The sequence below is a fragment of the Podarcis bocagei genome, assembly GCF_964188305.1.
Source record: "Podarcis bocagei genome assembly, chromosome: W".
Lineage (NCBI taxonomy): Eukaryota > Metazoa > Chordata > Lepidosauria > Squamata > Lacertidae > Podarcis > Podarcis bocagei.
Window position 1 is genome coordinate 4,871,110 of NC_138131.1, and position 13,369 is coordinate 4,884,478.

Consider the following 13,369-nt stretch of genomic DNA (forward strand, 5'->3'; position numbering starts at 1 on the left):
TTCTTTATACTTTTCTATTTTAATATTGTTTATATTCTTCATCAATTCTTGAGCCGTGTTTGGATGGATCATACCTTCCTGCTCCCATTTAATCTGGATTATCCTTATCATTCTTTCTTTGTCGCTTATCATCAGTTTATATAACATCCCTGCTATCCCTTTCTCCGTTATTTGTCTTTTGTTCAGCACCATATCTATTTTCATTTCTGTCCTCATCGTTTCCTCTGCTCTTTCCATTTTTATTAAATCATAAAGTCCTTGCACTTTCAGCCAATATTGTTTTCCTATTTTTTCTTTAAAAAACTTTATTTCTTCATCTGTTGGGTGTAGTGAAGGGTTAACCTTCTGTGTCTCGAGGCTGAGAGGAGGCGCTTACAAGGGAAGTAAGCCAGGACGTGACAAAAGCAGCTTGGAATGCTGTGAGCTGAGTGAAAAGTGAAAGCAGCTTTGTTACGCAGCTGCAAACAGAGGGAGAACATGCAGCTTGAATCAGATGGAAGTGCTTGTTTGTAAATATGCTACTTTTGAGCAAATAAAGAGATATTAGGACAGAAGAAACGTGTGGGACTTGTTTTACTGCCCTTTCAACACGGACGCTGTGCAACTTTGCTATCTGCTAATTGCTTTACGACCTGCAGAGGCTCGCAGGGGGAAGTGTGTTGGACGCCAAACTCCAAAGCAATAAATCTACCTAACATCATCAAACATATCTTTTAATTTATAAAATCCCTGATCTTCTAATTTCTTCCACCAATCCGGTTCCCTTTGACCCTCCTGCATATATTTTAATGGCGTCCACCTTGAGTATGTTGGCATCCATTTTTTATTCCAATTCTTCCAAATTCCTAACGCAGTTTTCCTTGGTCCTATTGTCTTCTTAAAAGCCGTATTAATATCTGTATTAAATATCCCTTCTCTCCCTATTCCTTCATTTATTTCATTCTCCAGCCTTATCCATTTAATCCCATCCTTATAATCCAGTTGTTGGGAAATTGCCAGGGAGATATTGTCCATCATGGCCCCAAGCCGGCTGCCGGACGTCCATCGATCTCCCGTAGACAGGCAGATCCAGCAGTTAGCGACACGAAGCCTCGAAATAGATTGCCACATTCCCGGCTTGTGCACAATGTTTATCAGCAGAAACACAGGCAGAAAGCTGCACCGCAGAAGAGCATATTTAGCATATTTACAGACTTTATTTAGTGTAGAACAGAACAAAGGAAAAACATGACCGTTCTGAGTCAGTGTCTTCGACCCGACTGAAAACGAAAGGAATAGCAAACATAAACATCCTGTGAACAGGACATGCGCAGACTCTGTTACTTACAAAGCCTGCTCCCTTTTAAGGTGGAACAGAAATATCCTAACATCCTCCCCCTTTCCGTGTAACCTGTAGTACCTGTGGTTCAACCCAATTGCAACTTTTGTACATAAACCTTATGTTGTTCTCTGTTAACAACCTTAGACAACAGATCAGCAGGAATTTCATTTACTGGCATGTAGGACACCCGAATCAGTCCTTTCTGAATACACTCCCTTGCACGATGTAGCTTGATCTGCAAGTACTTGGTTCTCTGCTTGCAACTCTCGGAGTTCAGCAAAGCCAAACAAGATCTATTGTCTTGATACACTTGTACAGGACATTTCACAGAAACCCCGATGTCCTTAAACAGTTGCATCAACCATTCACAATCCATGAGTGAAAATAACAGAGCATTGAGTTCTGCTTCACAGGAACTTAGGCTCACTGTTGTTTGCTTTTTGCACAACCAGTCAAACAGGCAGTGGTTGTACATGTAGCACACACCAGAAGTGCCCGTACCATCCGTGGTGTCACTTCCAAAACTAGCATCTGCAAAGATTTCAAGACCTCCAGTCTTCTGACTGGTGAACCTCAGCCTGTAGTGCATAGTCCCTTTCAAATAGCGGGCTATGCGCTTCAGAGCTTTCCAATCCTGAACCGTAGGATTGTTGGCATGTCTGCTAAGCAGATTACAGCTTACAGCTATGTCAGGTCTTGAACATCTGGCAATGAAATTCAGCTTGCCTAGAATGCATCTGTATAGCGTTGTGTCAGAAAACGCTTCAGCAGTACTGTCTACCTGGTAACCTGTCACCATCGGTGTGTCTGCTGGGTTTGCATCAACCAAATTCAACCTGGTTAACACATCAGCAATTTTCTGTGTTTGGTGTACCAGAAAATTACCTGCTTGGTCCTTCTCCACCTGCAGAGAGAGATAGTTGGATACCTCACCAAGATCCTTCATGTCAAAGTGCTCCTTCAGCTGAGCTAGGGCGCTTTGGTAAAAAGCCTGATTCTTCCAAAACATCAGAAGATCATCAACAAAACATAAACAATACAGTTTGTTTTGCCCCTCCTCCTTGACAAACACACATGGATCAGCTTTGCCCTGGTGAAAACCTAGAGAAAGCAATGTCTCAGTGAGTTTTGCGTTCCAACACCTGGCACTCTGCTTAAGACCATATAAGGATTTCTGCAGTTTACAGACCATTCCCTTCTGTATCTCCATCCCATCAGGTGGAAGCATGAACAGCTCTTCACTCAAAATCCCGTACAAAAAAGCTGTATTAATGTCATGGTGGGAAACATGCAGTTTCTCCTCCGCAGCAATCTTGAGCATCAGCCGAATGCTCTCATATTTGACTGTGGGTGAGTAGGTCTCGTGGTAATCCTGTCCTGGTACCTGTGAAAAACCTCTGGCAACCAATCTGGCTTTGTGTCTGACTACCTTGCCATTTTGGTCTGTCTTGGCCTTGAAGACCCATTTGCTGCCAACCAGTCTCATTCCTGGGACTACCGGTACCAGTTTCCAAGTTTGGTTCCTGTTCAAGGAATCAACTTCAGCCTTCATGGCATTAAGCCAAGGCTCAGCATCTTTAGAGGTTAACTCCTGAACCTCTTTGAAGCTTGAAGGTTCCCATACCTTCTCTGAGCTACTAAGAACAGCAGTTGCTGTCTTAGCAAACTCATCAGCATACCTCTTTGGAGGTCTGCCTTTGGTCGCTCTTTCAGACCTACGTACTAGACGCAAGTCTTCTGGACTCATCTCCCCTTTCTTAGGAGAAAAGTGACCAATGGTGAACAGTGGTTCTTCCAGTTCATTGTCAGACGCATCAGATGGTCTGACTGAGGCCTTTGCGCTCTTGTAGTCTGCTGTGTCATCACTGTCACTGACACCAGCAGCAGCGCCGCCCACTGAACTGGAATCTGAACTCTGATCATCATCCTCATCCTCATCCTCATCCTCATCATCTTCAGCAGCTTCCTCAGCTTTAGCTGCTTGCTTGACATCACCTTCATCCTCCTCTGTGTAACTCTGGAAAATTCCCACATTTTCCCCCCACTTGGGATTGTACTCAACACTCCTTGTGAACTTAATGGACTTAGAGTTAGTCATCCATACCCTGTATGCACCTTTTTCGTACCCCATGAACAAACCATGTGCCCCACGCTTGCCAAGCTTGCTGGTTTGTGGGGAGTGTACCCACATGTCAGAACCAAAGATTTTCATGTGCTTGATGTTGGGCTTTTTGCCAAACATCTTCTCATAGGGAGTACAGCCAATGGGTGATGACAATCTGCGATTAAAAGAATAAACCAAATTCCCCAAAGCTTCCCCCCAAAACTTATCAGGGAGATTGGCATCATGCAACAAGGTTTTTATTCCTTGTAGCAATGTCTGATTTGCTCTCTCCGCAAGCCCATTCATCCATGGCGATCTGGGCGTTGACATGTCATGCTGGATTCCCTTCTCAGTCAGGAAAGCTTCAAACTGCTGAGAAGTAAACTCCCCGCCCCAATCGGTAAACAAACAGGCAATACGTTTACCGTGCACATTTTCCAACCAAGCACAGAATGCCTTAAACTTCGGAAACGCTTGCGATTTCTGTTCGAGCAAAAACACATGAATGTACCTAGAAAAAGAGTCAATCAGAATCATGAAGTACCTTGCTCCTCCTAAAGAGGGCGCAAGTGGCCCAACCAGGTCCGCATGCACTAGCTGGTAGGGTTTGGAAGCCTGCCTGCTAGACTCCTTGCCTTTTGGAGCAACCTTCACCTTGTTCTCTGCACAAGATACACATTTCATGTGAAATTTACAGGGTTTGATGTTCAAACCCTCAACCACCTCTGGCATCTTGGCCAGTGCCTTCCAAGAGAGGTGACAAAACCTTCGATGTGCATCGTGAATGCAACCTGCATGAAGAACTTTGTTAGTTTGTGCAACACAACAAGAATCAGCATTAGATACAACAGCAGTGTCATCATAAGTTATATGGAACAAACCATCCATAAACTTTGCATGCAAATAGTCCTCTTTGCCTTTACTGATGACACAGACGCTCCTCTTGAAGGAAATCTGAAAACCACGCCCAGTAAGCTGTGGGACGCTAAGCAAGTTGCTTGTAGCTCCTGGAACAAAAAGTACATTACTGATGGTAGTGTGCAGACTTGCAAGTTTCACAGTCCCTTCTCCTGCAATTTGCAGCGTCCTTCCATCAGCCAGGTGGATCTCACCTTCTTGAGGTGTGAAGGAGATAAACAGGTGCCGATCCTTCGAGACGTGCCGGCTCGCACCTGAATCAACAATAAATCTGCCTTTGGCTGTTGGAGCAGTCTTTACAGCAAGCAAACCCTTGTTTTGCACCGGTGTGGGCTTTTGCAGCTTGCCCCCCTGCTGCTCCTGGCCACCAGACGTGCCTTTAGCCTTTGGTGAAGCTGTGCCAGCAAACAACGCTTTGTTTTTCCCTGGCGCGGGCTCTTCACCCTCCCTCTGCTCCTGGCCATCTGCAGATGCCTGCCTCTGTTTACCTTTGCCTTTCCGGCCTCTGCAAAGGCGATGACCTTGGTTCCCATGAGAAACAGAGCTCTCAGCTGCCGACTCCTTGGCTTCCCCTGGAGGCTGGAATGCTGCCTGGGATGACGTGACGGTCAGCTCCCCCTGCAGCTTGCAACCGGTGCCCTCAGCATCCCTGCATTCACTCGCATTCTGGGAAACAACTAGGACCTCTGATGCAGTCAAACTCTGGGCTGGGATTACTGGCAAATGAGCAGCTTTCAAAGCATTCCACATTCCACGTGCAGTGGTGTTGCCAGCCAGCGTCTTAATTTCCTCAAGAGATACGGATAAGACTATTACGTCTATCGCCTTCGAATCATCGGCTTTCCATCTCTCTGTCAGAGGAACTTGGGGGGGGGGGCTCAAATACGGTATGCCACACCCGAAACTGACACAGCAAACATTCACACCATTTTGCCCAGGTTTCATAATTCTGCCCATGTAACTTAGGGCACTGAGCATCTCCAGAAGCTTGGAAAAACTCCATTTCCAGCTTTTTGCTTTAGCCATGAGCCTTTATGCCTTCAAAGACTCCTTATCTTGGCAGCTCATTTATCACGAACTCTCTGGCTCGGCTCCCAGGCCAATTAAGCTGCCGGAGCTCCAATGGCTCCTTGTTGAGGTAAACAGAAAAGCCAAAAGCCTCCCTCTTTTCTTTCGCTTTTCCCACGTACCTCAAACGCAGTCTGTTGCAGCATTTACTCTCCTGTAGGTGCTGTGAATCTGGGCCCGAAACCTGTTGTTGGGAAACTGCCAGGGAGATATTGTCCATCATGGCCCCAAGCCGGCTGCCGGACGTCCATCGATCTCCCGTAGACAGGCAGATCCAGCAGTTAGCGACACGAAGCCTCGAAATAGATTGCCACATTCCAGGCTTGTGCACAATGTTTATCAGCAGAAACACAGGCAGAAAGCTGCACCGCAGAAGAGCATATTTGGCATATTTACAGACTTTATTTAGCGTAGAACAGAACAAAGGAAAAACATGACCGTTCTGAGTCAGTGTCTTCGACCCGACTGAAAACGAAAGGAATAGCAAACATAAACATCCTGTGAACAGGACATGCGCAGACTCTGTTACTTACAAAGCCTGCTCCCTTTTAAGGTGGAACGGAAATATCCTAACACCAATATCTATTAGATTTTTCTTTTTTAAAAAAGTAATATTTATTAAAGTTTCAAAAGATACAAAAAAGCAAAAAGAAAACAAAAAATTCAACCTTTAGAGTCTCATTTTCAATAACTTCTTTCCACGACTTCCCCTCACCTCCCCTTCTTGTATTCCAAATCCAAATATTTATCCAACAAATTTTTATCTCTAATTTCTTAACCTTAATTTATTATTATATTTATTTATATTAAATTTTAACCTTTAATTCATTATTATATTTAGTTCAATTTATATATCAACTTTTAATTTATATACCTTAGTCATTTATAAAACAACTTTTTCTAAGGTTGACCCTATTTCCCTTCCCCGGATTCCCCATTCTTATAGTGATAACGACATAAAATTTAACACAGAGTAAAGATCAGGCCCCCTTTGGATTTCCAAACCCCACCCTTCTCTCCCCAGTTTCAATCCCAAACCATAGTCCATTAGTCCATCTGTTTAGCCTGGTGACCTCACGTCCGAGGCTCTTGAATCTTTCTCAGTCCCTTTCTGCCGGCTTCTTTGAGAATCTCTTACATTTGACATCCAATCTCGAAGGGGCATTCTCTCTGTAATGTCCATGTTCCTTCCAGCCAGGCCTCCTTGTTTAAAGGTGGAGCTCAAGTTCTGTTTCTTAAGTCCAAATACCCCAAAGGCTCCAGCTTCCACCTTGATCATATTTATAACCATCTTGGCAGGCCTCCGGCTCCCATTTGCCTTCTGTAACATTTCGGCCGCCCCTCCTTTCTGCTCTTCCTGTTCAGCCTCTGGTTTCTTTTCTTGTCCAGCTGCCTGTGTCTTGAACATCAAGTCCTTTTCCAGCTGAGTAGATATATTTTCTGATGACTTCAGTTTTGTAGGACTTGTAGACAAAACATGGCCTTGCTTGTACATCTTTCACAGCTTTCCCATGAGAAACACAACCTCATCCAGATCCGCCAGTATTTTCCGACCTATTTCCATTCTTGTAATGTCCGTGAATCCCCTCTAGAGGGATTCTGGTTACTTAGTATTCCTTTCACTTCCAGTCCAAGAGTCAAATTAATTTGTATCAATCTTTCTTTATTTTCGATACCTTGTAACAATATAACCGGCTAAAACCAAAACTTTCAGTTTTTCCCGACTTTGACAGCTAATTTGACAGCTGTCAAAATCTTCTGTAACTCCTCAGCAGGCTCCTTTCACGGGTTACTCCCGGTCTCGGGAAGGGTGGCACTTAATCAAAAAGAAATACTCTCTTATCCTCCAGCACCGTAACTTAAACTTTTAAATCCATGGAATTAATAAGAAAAAAAAGGAATTCTTCTCTCAACCTTAGTTGGCAGATCCTTGCTTTAAGATGTTTACAATGGGGGGGGGAGACGGACTTCCTCTTTGCACCTCCCCCGCTCGTGCCGAATCCACAAAAAATAGGGTAATTTTAGTCCAATTTCCAAATTACTCATGGGTTGTTGTTCTTGATTTTAAGTCCAAATTTTTAAAGGAAGAGGTCAGTGCTCTCCGACGAATGGCATGTGGCTTCGCTCGTCAGGGGAAGCAGTAGACTCACAGCACCGCGCCGCTCCCCGTCCCCCGTTCCGTAGCCTTTAAAAAGGATCCTTCGCGGGTTGGGAGGGCGCTAACGGTGCCAGCCGAGTCACCATGTCCACGGGTATCCGCGCCCGTGGTTTTTGAGGGTCCCCGTGTCACCGGCACGGCAGAACCCAACCCCTGTCGAACAGACTCCCTCCGGAGCTCGGAGGAAGTCCGCCATTCGGCGATGGCGCCAACCCGGAAGTCCCCAATAGCTATTAGATTTTTCAATTGGAATGTTTCATAATAAAATTCTAAGTTTGGTATTCCCCATCCCATCTCTTCTTGAGAGGAATAATTTACTATGTCTGGGGTTCTAACTATTTTACTTCCAAAAATCCAATTTTTAAATACCTTATTCCATGTTTTGAACCATATTTTCCTAATGGGTAATGTAATTACTTGAAATAAATATAATAATTTTGGTACCAGAAACATTTAAACTGCTCTAATCGTACCTAGAATAGATAAATTCTTATTTTTCCATGATTTTATGTCCTTCTTGATCTTCCTCCACGCTTCTTTGTAATTTACCGTACATCTGGAATCTTAGCAATATTTTTAATAATATTTACCCCCAAGTATTTAATCTTTTTCCTATTGATATCCATCTTTGTCATTTTTGCAATTTCCTTTTTCTCCTCTTTATTTACATCCCAAAATAAAATTTCAGACTTCTCCAGATTTACTCCCAATCCCGACTTCTCTTTAAAGTCCTTCAAGATTATCATAAGTTCTCTGACACCCTTTAAGGGGTTTGTAAATAATAATAGGATATCATCTGCATACATGTTTTACTTAATTTCTTCCTTTCCTTTCTTATATCCTTTTATCCTTACTGAGTTTCGTATTCTATCTGCCAAGTACTCCATACCCAATACAAATAGTAGTGGTGAGAGTGAACATCCTTGTTTAACTCCTCTTTGTATATTGAATTGATCTGAAACCCCCTCATTCACTCTCACCACAGCCTTCCCTTCTCTATACAATTCCTGGATTGCTTCCACAAAGTTCTCTCCTAATCCTATGTCCCGCATAATATTCCATAAGAACTTATGTCTAATCGTGTCAAAGGCCTTCTACACATCCAATTTTAAGACCACCAATTTTCCTTTTACCCTGCTTGTTAATACGTTTAACACATTTCTTATAGGATGGCCTATGTATCTTCCCTTAACAAATCCATATTGATCTTCCTTAATTATTTTAGGTAGTACCTTTTCCAGTCGCCTTGCCAGGATCTTTGTAAATATCTTATAGTCTTGATTTAATAGACTAATTGGTCTGTATGACCCCACCTCTGTAGGATCCTTTTGCAGTTTTTCAATCACTACAATTTCCGCTAGTTTCCAAGTGTCTGGGGCTTTCCCCCCTTCTAAGATATTATTAAATACTTTTTGAGTTCTGAGCCCAGGATATCAATTGTTTCTTTATAAAAGTCTGCCGTAATTCCATCTAATCCTGGGGATTTCTTACCTTTAAATGATTTAACTACATTCTCTATTTCTTCCAAAGAAATTTCTTCATTCAGTCTTAATCTATCACTTTCTTCGATTTTAAACCCCAAACTTTCCCTACTAGTATTTTTATTTTCTTCTTTATATAAAGATTGATAAAAAGGTAAAGGTACCCCTGCCCGTACGGGCCAGTCTTGACAGACTCTAGGGTTGTGCGCTCATCTCACTCTATAGGCCGGGAGCCAGCGCTGTCCGCAGACACTTCTTTTGCCATTATTAGGTTATTGTACTGCCATCTCCTGCTTTTCCCATCCTCTTCCAGGCCCAGCTCCACAAATAGTGGAGCATGGTCTGAAATCCATATTCCCATAGTCCTTGCCGTTCTAACACTGATTTCATTCCCTTCTTTAATTAGCACGTAATCAATATAAGAGAAAGTCTTATATCTGTTGGAGAAGAAGGTAGATTTGGTGTTGGGGTTTCCCCTCTCAAAAACATCCTTTAATCCCCATTTAGATAATCTGAAAGTACTGTCGTCCTTTATATTCCAATTAAAGTCTGCTGTAACAATAACTTCCCCTTCAGCGTAAAGCTGCAGTTTATTCAAGGTTTTCTTTATAATTTTTTTCTGTCTTGTGTTTTTCTGTCTTGCCAGTCTCGCTGTCCCGACTCCTGCAATTCTCAACGTCTTTCCATCAACCTGTTGAATCACTCCATCTTGAGGCGTGAAGAAAATAAACAGGTGCCGATCCTTCGTTAAATGCCTTGTGGATCCAGAATCAACAATAAATCTGGCTTTGGCCTTTGGAGCAGCGGTGCCAGCAAACAAACCCTTGTTTTTCACTGGCTTGGGCTGCTGCTTGCCCCCCCTACTCCTGACCATCTGCAGGCTTTTGCCTCTGTTTATTTCTCGCCTTCTGGTATCTGGGAGGATGACCTTGGTTCTCACAGGAAACAGAGCTCTCAGCTGCCGACTCCTTGGCTCCCCCTGGAGGCTGGAATGCTGTCTGAGATGACATCACAGTCAGCTCCCCCTGCAGCTTGCAACCGGTGCCCTCGGCATCCCTGCAATCACTCTCAATTTGGGAAACAGTCAGGACCTCCAATGCAGTCAAAGTCTGTGCTGGGAAGGCTGCCAGATGGGCTACTTTCAAAGCATTCCACATCTGACTTGCTGTCGTATTGCCAGCCACTGTTACAATTTCCTCCAGAGAGACGGACAAGATGATCACGTCTATGGTCCTTGAATCCTCGGCCCTCCATCTATCTGTCAGAGGAACTGGAGGGGCTTCAGCCACAGTGTGCCACACTCCAAACTGTCTCAGTAGGCCCTCACAGTACCTTGCCCAGGTCTGATAATTGTGGCAATTAAGCTTTGGAACCGGAGTGTCACCTGAGGCTTGTAAAAGCTCCATTTCAGCTTTTTACTTGAGCCGTGAGCCTTTTTCCCTTCAAAGACTCCTTATCTGGCAGGTCATAAATCATGAGGCCTGCTGGCTCTTCTCCACCAGCCTAATTAGCCTGCCGGAGTTCAAAGACTCTGTCGCGGCACAGAAAAGTCTTGCTTTTCCCCACATACCTCTTGCAGTCTCTAGCAGTCTTACACTCCTGTAAGTGCCGTGAATCTGGACCTGAAACCTGTTGTTGGGATATTGCCAGGGAGACAAAGGCCATCATGCCCCCACGTCGTCTCCGGACGATCATCAGTCTCCTGTGGGAACAGCATCAATCAATTAGCGACACGAGCCTCAGACGCATTCCAAGACCCTTTTCAGCAGACTCCGCAACAGAAGATGCACCCAGAAGAGCATATATTTACAGCTTTATTCAATGGTGGTCAGAACAAAAGAAAAACATGACTGCTTGCTTCAATGCCAAGAAAACAGCAAGAACAAAAGCTATATACAAAACAGAAACTCCCTGTGAGCAGGAAGTACGCAGGCTTGTGACACACAACAGCCTGTTCCTTTTTATGGTGGAACACCAACTAGGGTCCAAGGACCCGGCAAAGGAGGTCAGAACCTTTTCTTTTTCAAACACTGACACATTCCTGGCCCAAATCCCTGAAGATGTTCTGTATTCTGCAACATTTGAAAGTACTTTTCCAACATCAAGTCCTAAATGTGCAGCTTGTATCGTAATCCAGTCAAATGCAGCAGCTGTATTCTCATCACTCACACCACTGCCTTTGTATCTTGGATCCAGTAGATTTGCAGCAGCCTGTATTGGATGGCAACAGAATTATTCCTGTTCCTTAATAAAATCTTTCACTTTACTTTTTTCAGCAGTTGCAAGTGGAGATGCACTTAGGTTTTCAAAAACAGATGTTTTTATCATAGCCATGTGGTTAGGAATTTCTCATAAAAGTGCAGCGTCTTATTCAGATGAATGGATTGCTGAAAAATTTGGTGTTAAAATCTGTAGGGAGTTCTGCATCTGAACCCAAAACACATCCTCATTAAGCACAGTGTTCCTTATATTTCTGGGAATTTTAAGATCCTCAATTATTACTGTTGCTTGAAGAGCTTCTTTGTTTTTTAGTAAAATTTCAAAGGAGATCAGCACTCCACCCCAACGTGTTTTACTACAGAGCTTCAGTGTCACTATTTTTTTCTGTGCATTTTTTTCTGCTTGCTTCTTCTTGAAGACTGCGGTGACAACATGAGTAGCTTTTACATATTTGATAACTTCTTTAGCTCTTCTATAAATCCTTTGAAGGGTGTCCAGTTTCATGAAGTCACTAAGAAGTAAGTTTAGTCCATGAGATGCACATCCTATTGCAGTAATATGTGGATACTTGTCCATTATGATTTCCCATGCATCTTTCATATTACTTGCATTGTCAGTCAGCAAAGCAAATACTTTACCACTCTCAATTTTCTCTAAAACTGCACATATTTCACTGCTGATATACTCTGCAGTATGTCTGTTCTTTCCAGTTTCAATGCTTCTATAAAAGACTGGTTAAGGTGTTGTTATCACAAAGTTGATAATTCCTTCTCCCTGAGCATTTGTCCACCCATCTGTAAGTATTGCAAGACATAGTCCTTCACTGATTTTTCCTTGTACAGATGCCATCACACGCTCATATTCTGACTCCAAAAGAGGCTTGCTCAAGCAATGTCTGCTTGGCAAATGATATTGTCAGGGGTTCAGGAGCAGAGGCAAGGGCAAGGGAGGAAACAGAGAGCGAGGGGGAGGAGGCAGAAGAAAAGATGAGTGATGACGACGACCCGAGATCTCCGAGTCTTTCCAGTGAATCAGAAGATTCACAGAAAGGAGCACCAGTGGCCAGGGCAAGGGGGGAGACTAGGGGGACACCCCAGGGAGATAGAGCCAGAGGGGACTCAGAGGAGAGCAGTTGGAAATCGGGACCAGCGTCACCGCCAGAGAGCAGGGAAGAGGAAGGGAGCCAGGGATCAAACGCTGGCAGCTCACAACAGGGGGGAGGGCATGAGTCAGGAGTGGCCACACCTCCATCGGGGAGCGAAGAGACGGTTAGACGGAAGGTGGAAGGTTGGGCGCGCGCGCCAAGTTCAAATGCACAGGAAGGTGGCGCAGTAGGCAGCCCGGAGAGGGAGCCAGGTCCTAAAGCCCGGCGCAAGGAGATAGGAGGGTCCGGGGGGTCCGCGTCAGAGGAATCCCGGAAGGAAGAGACCCCGGGGGGCAGAGGGACCCAGAGAAGAACAGTCAGGCGGAAAAGGTGGAGCAGGGATAGGATATTAAATTGGTGCACAAGGGGCGGAGATTCAGACGAAGCTTCGCCGATCTAAGCATAAGACGTAGAGTTGCACGCAGCAGCTTGAGAATGGAAACTGTAACTCAATAAAGACTTTTAATTAATGATCGCTGGCTAGCGTGATCCTCTGTGAGCTAGGATCTGGAAGCAACCCTGACAGTAAGCTTCGTCTCTTTAAATTGTGGGCATCCACGGCCTCGCGGAGAGGAGAGAAAGCGGGTGCCTACTAACGAGCTCACGAACAGCAGACAATATGACGGCCGAACAGCAAATAGCAGAACTCAGAGAAGCAGTATCACGACTGAATGCCGAGGCTCTGGCATCCAGGAAGAGAGAGGAGGACGCAGCTGCCGCCTACAGGGATCTCCAGGTCAGGTTGGAAGTGCTTACGAAGCAAGGGCAACAGACACCCAAACCGGAGGGGATTGGGTTGGGGAGACGCACAGGCGGTCTGGTCTCTCACTTTGATGGGAATTTGCAACAGTACCCCAACTTTAGAGCAGATGTAATGTGTGCACTGCAACTGCTGCACAAAGACTTTAGAGATGAAGAAGAGAAGGTGGGGTTCATCATGTCACATTTGCATGGA

At 44.4% G+C, this 13,369-nt stretch overlaps 1 long non-coding RNA gene across 1 annotated transcript in view; it reads right to left on the reverse strand.

Annotated features, from left to right (window-relative positions):
* Nucleotides 1-318: 318 nt before the first annotated feature.
* Nucleotides 319-13,369, reverse strand: part of LOC308577880 — a 180,052-nt gene continuing 167,001 nt past the window's right edge. The window contains exon 2 of the long non-coding RNA XR_014003747.1: nucleotides 319-632. This is a non-coding gene — a long non-coding RNA (uncharacterized lncRNA). The remainder of the gene's footprint in view (nucleotides 633-13,369) is intronic.